Raw genomic sequence first — 6,000 nt, 5'->3', positions numbered from 1 at the left:
TAGCTGACCTAATTTGGTTGGAATCGCTAATGACAGCACGGCTGCAGTATCGTTCACATGAGAATATGGATGAGGGTTAGCAAAGCGACGCCGGTGGTGTTTGAGAGCCCGGTGGCATGTGACCTGAATTTACATTGTGTGCTCCTAAACAGTGACACTCCAATTCAGCATCACAACCTATACATGCATATATAAGACACACACACACACACACACACACACACCCACACACACACACACACACACACACACACACACACACACACACACACACCCGTGCATGCTCGTGCTATCGAGGCCATGGTCATGGGGTGGTTGTCCGGGTGACTGCCATGGCAGAGCCGGAAGGTGGCTTGTGTTTCGGAGCAGGGGCACGGGAGTGAGGGTGACCCGGGTGCGGATTGATGAAGGCTCCTGTCTGTGGTGGTGCAGGGAGGGTGGGGGAGGTGGAGGCGGGGTGTAGAGTGGTGCAGTACAGCCATCCTGATGGCCCCGCCCCCTGGCCGCTCTCTCCCTGCCTTATCGGAACTCCTAATTGTCCTTATGAATATTTTAGAGGCCTGCAGGAATGGGGGGGGGGGGGGGGGGGGGGGGGGGGGGGGGGGGGGGGGCATGTGGTTTCAGTGGATCTGATGGCTAATGATCCAATACGGCGGCGGAGAAGGAAAGGAGAGAGGGAGCAATGGAGAGAGACAGAGGAGGAGAAAAGAGAGGGAGGGATGAAGAACTAAAAGAGGAAGAAGGATAAAGAGTGAGCGACAGAGAAAGAGAAAGAAAGGGAATGATAGTGAGAGGAAAAAGGGGGAAAAGAAGCAAGGGAGAGCAGTGAAGGCCATACAACCCCCCCCCATCTCACTCCCCTAATATCCCCCCCCCCCCCCCCATCTCACTCCCCTAATATCCCCCCCCCCATCTCACTCCCCTAATACCCCCCCCCCCCCCCCCCCATCTCACTCCCCTAATATCCCCCCCCACCCCACCCCACTGAAGGCAGGTGTGTTAAGGCCTGTGGCCTGCGCCTGTGCCAGGCCTGTGAGGTGCTCGTGGTCTGGTGTGTGTACAGTAGATGGAGAACGAGGCCAGCGGGCATGGGAGACGCACTCTGCTTGCTGTTCGTTCCCCATACAGTGACTTTGAGATGCCTTCATCCTGAATTCTTAGTTGAATTCCCAGTCTGCTCGAGTGTCTCAAAATACCCCCCTGATTGAGAGAGCGTTCTCTCTCTCTCTCTCACTCTGGCAAATAATAGCTTTGTCGAGCCCGTCAGTGTTTTGTCTCTGGCCAGCTGCTTTTCATAGCAGGGTACATATTGCTCCCCGAAGTGCAACACGTGCACTAATAGGACCCCATCATATTCATAAAAGCGATAATCTCAGTGGTCAACCACCAGTAATTATCTGCCATATATGGGCACACTGAGATGAAGGAATTCTTTCTCTCATGGCGTGCCGAGATCTATCAGTCAGGCTCCCAAAGTGGGCATAAATCTGCATGTTGTGTTGATGTGTGGAGGTCTGTGATGTAAGCTATTGTCTTGCTTGACTCTAGAGGGGAGGAGGGGTGTGGGATATTGGGTTTCAGTGAATATTGTGTTCTTTTTCTAAACAGCTGCCCCGTGGTCGTGATTAGCAAACATGCAGCCAGAGGCAGAGGATGCAAACAAGCCCCCACCGAGCAGCTTCCTGTATCAGCAGTGTGCAGACAATAGCTCTGCAGCAGGAAGGACACGTGTGAGGTCACTTCCTGCCCTATGCTCCGGTCACCCATGGTGGCAAGCGGTGTTTTCTTTTTTGTTTTGTGTTTTTTTGGTTAAGATACGCTGAGGAGAAACATCACAAGCTTAACCAGAAGACCTAATGACACAGACCTCCAAACATTGTCTCCTCCTTTGGCAGTCTGAAAAAGAAAAAAACCAGTCCAGCAAATGAAAATGTAGAGGGCTTATTACAGTCCAGCCACGGTTGTGGAGGGCCATGTGAAGCGTCAACATACTGTAAAGACACAGGAGCAGAGAAAAGGGAGGTGTGGGAGGACGTCTGCTGCAGTACGTGGTGGATCTCAGACGCTCCGATGTCATGTATAGGCATTAAAGCCCCTCAGCCGATTAGTAGCTTCTTATCAGGCCCCTCCCTCCTCGAAGGCCCTTCTCTCCATCTGGGCCCGTGCTCAGAGACGCCCCTTTGATAAGCTCTTTTGATGGACCACTCCAGACACAGTGCTGATGTCATGAGGAACTGGTCACCAGCTTGGCTCACGGGCCCAATCTCAAAGTGACATCCGCAAAGATGCTGAAGGTGCAACGTGATCATTTGCCACAGGAACCTAGTATTCACACACACACACACACGCACACACACACACACACACACACACACACACACACACACACACACACACACACACACACACACACACACACACACACACACACACACAGACTCTCTTTAATCAGAGACAGAGGAGCTACACTCTTGCTACAGCTCTTCTGCTCCACCCATCTCTCTCTCTCTCTCCCTCTCTCTTTCATTTTTGCTTTCTCTCACACACATACGCACTTGGATTTTTTTTTTGTTTTTTTTTTGTATCTCTCCAAGTCCATTTCTCCTTTATTTTAGATGTTGGGCTTTTAAACTCGCAATCTCAGTCTACTTTTGTATTCCCCTTTATTCATGTACAGTACATGAATAAGTGAAACTCAAAAAGCCCTTGACACAGGGGTGGGAGTGCTCTAGCCCACTAATGGGTTTTCAAGGCACAGAGTTGAGCCATTTCACTGAAAGTGCTTCACAAGGAACAGGTAATGTGGGTGCCTTACGCAACAGCACACATGTGATTTTCTGCCTCCCCAAAATGTGTTGAGATTATACATTATAATTTTGGATGTCATTAAACCATGAATCAAACAAACAGGTTGATTTAAACCATTTCTTTAAATTGAAAGAAAGAAATTGATATGAAAGGCTGCTATCAACAGGCTTTCATATCACTTTCACTCTTTCTTACACCTCATTGACATGTTTGTTTTTTTTTAAAGGCACCCGAGTATTTATGTGTGTGTGTGTGTGTATAATGTGTGTAAGTGCGTGTTTCTCAGCACCTCAGTCTGCGCTTGCAGTACAGCTGAAACGGTCAGTATGTTGTGGAGAGAGGGGTGGCTGGGTGAAGGTTCTGTCTAAACCTGTTTCCTCATCTCCTCCATCTTTTCTGCCTTTCCTTCTCCATGTCCTGCTGGCTTGATGTCAGCTTCTCTCTGTCTGTGTGTCTGGGGTTTTTTTTGGTTTGGGTGAGAGCCATTTTTTGCCTTTGTATGAAACAGGGATAATGGCATCCTCCCCCTGTTCCATGACCCAGGCACTCTGGAGCTGCTGAATAGATTACCCAGTATGGGTCTTCAGTGTCCTCTCCAGACCCCTCTATATGGGGGCTCACCCCCCCCACCCCAACTCTCATGACACATCTGCTTACGCACAAGTGTCTTTCTCTGAGGCCAACTCTCACTGCTCTGAAAACAATATGCATATTCTCTCTGACAACTCCGTCGTCTTCCTGTCCAGGTCTGCTGATCGACTCCTCATGAGCCGAAATCCGTAATCAACATTTGTTCCTAGAAAAAAAGAAAGGAAAAAAAACAAAACAAACAAAAAAAAAACCCCTAAAAACACCATCAACATCGGGCCGACGTATAATTAAAGGTGGAATTCCAGATGCACACGATGTGGTTTAATCTAACTTGGGATTGACCCCGTGACCCCTCTTCCCCGTATTCAGAGTTCATGGACTCGAGGGCCGTATAAACGTTTGGCAACAGCTTATACACAGTCGGCGTGTAGCGAATGTGGCATTTGAGGATCTGACAGGGCGAATGGCGTCAAATGACAGCAAGTGTTGCACTCAGGTCAGTAAAGGAGGGGTGGGGGTAGGGCGGCCATGGGGGGGTGGGGGGGGTCATGGCCGATGACCTTCAGGCCCCCTTCTATGGCCATGTGGGGGGGGTCATGGCCGATGACCTTCAGGCCCCCTTCTATGGCCATGTTGGTGTGCGGAGGCTCCTGATTGGCTGTGGCGGGTGATGAGACGGGTTGGCAGGTGTTGGGGAGAGGGCCACCTGTTTGGCCATGTGCTGATTTAGTGATCCGTTTACTGGGAGCAGCGGGCGGAGACTGCGGGACAGCCGAAACATGCCAAGTCATTTAAGAAGGATTTACGAGCACTGCCCCAGTGCCCCCGCCCATGAGACACTCCCCATCGCAGCCTGAGAATCTGTCTTTCAGAGGGCATCGGTGTCCCGTATGGAGTGTGTGTGTGTGTGTGTGTGTGTGTGTGTGTGTGTGTGTTCATGTCATCCATCTCCAGCATTTCTTCTCCACTTCTTGTTCATGCCCATAAGAGGTGTGAGGCCTTACCCCTCCTGGACCCTTGTGTATCAACACTAATCCCGCCACTCCCCCTGGCTCAAACATGAACAAACCCCCCCCCCCCTGAGGTGCCGCATTGCGTCTGTATGCTGCATAGCCTGTGGCTCTGCCCGCCACCCTGAACCACTCTGCGTGACCTGGCAACCGCAACCCTCCATCAGAGGCCCCCTCCCAGGCCTGGTGGGGCCCAGAGGACGGGCGTGCCGCTGGGGTTAGTGCAGAGGGCGGTGGCCCTGCCCACTCCCACCCCGGCCCTCCGGTCCTGGCCGCACCGCTGCCCACATAATGAGCAGGTTGAGACTTTAATTTGCAGGTCCTGATGGAATCTGTGGCACTCTTGGGGAGAAAGTGCATAGTTTTCCGGGTAAACACAGTCCTTCCAGCACACGGAGGCCTTTGTAAACAGGAAATGACTCAGGAAGGCGTAGCTCAGAAAGAGAGAGCCATTCTCTCCGACCCACCCTAAATAGTCGCACGGGCACACCGAGGCCCTCCAGAAGTCATCTGCAGAGCGCCAGTGCTGCACACTGCAAGGCCAAGAGATGTGGCGTTGAAACCTTTATGTACAGCTTGTGTGAGAGTTTTTGAGGCTGATTTTTAATTGAGAAGTGGTGCAGCACCTTCTGTGGAGACGTGAAGCCATGCTGCTAAAGATGCGTCTAGCTCACAGCCCCTACCAAAGTGCAAAGTGATGACGCTGCGTGAACACGTTGCGGAACAGGAGCGGGTTTCCATTGTCGTGACACGAGGTGAATTTTCTTCACCAACATCTGCGATGCCTGTGGAAAATCAGCCCAGCACGCAGTTGAAGGGTATAGAGTTGCTTCAGTGACGTATGCGGTTGGAACTTCTGAATCGAGGTGTCATAACGTGCGATACAGTGAGATCAGATCCAAAATGTTCAGCTGGGTGTGGCACATTGTTAAAAGGAATGTATAAAGGTGTAGACAGACTGATAGATAACGGTCTAGATAAAGCAGATATTTTACTGTACCGCTCCAGACCTACTGAGGAAAGACAGCTTTACTGTTTGTGAGAATAGATACACAAACACACACACACACACACACACACACACACACACACACACACACACACACACACACACACATACACACACACACACACACACACACCACTAAGAGGCATGTGAGTACATTCAAACCTTCGACTAAGGACATGCTGCAGCCTTCCCAGATAAAGCACATCACGATGGGCTTCGGACAAAAACCAAGACACGAAATTCAAATAACAAGAGCTACACAATCTTATTCTTTAACACCGGGCACCCTGGCTATCATCATAAAATAGGGTTAATGTTTTCCACTTAAATATATCACAGTAAACCAGGTGACAGGTCCCCGTTTGCTCTTTGCTCTTAGAATAATACTCTATTTCATGGTCAAATAAGCATTAGTGACTAGATATGGTAATTCATGATTCATTCACACTACTCTTACATGGCTGGGCTCTTGTGAGTGGCAAGTGTGCTGGAAGAAAGTCATAGAGGCTTGTAAAGGCTTCGCACTGGGACCTTCTTATGTGAGGCTGGCTTCCAGCTGGGTGGCTTATGATAACTGAAAGA

General features: G+C 50.3%; 1 protein-coding gene across 11 annotated transcripts in view; it reads left to right on the top strand.

Moving 5' to 3' along the window:
* The window catches only part of mef2aa (myocyte enhancer factor 2aa), an 80,936-nt gene that overhangs the window by 53,494 nt on the left and 21,442 nt on the right, over positions 1 to 6,000 (top strand). The window lies entirely within an intron of this gene.

Source organism: Brachyhypopomus gauderio, chromosome 2, assembly GCF_052324685.1.
Source record: "Brachyhypopomus gauderio isolate BG-103 chromosome 2, BGAUD_0.2, whole genome shotgun sequence".
NCBI lineage: Eukaryota > Metazoa > Chordata > Actinopteri > Gymnotiformes > Hypopomidae > Brachyhypopomus > Brachyhypopomus gauderio.
This window is presented reverse-complemented; position numbering and strand designations above follow the sequence as displayed.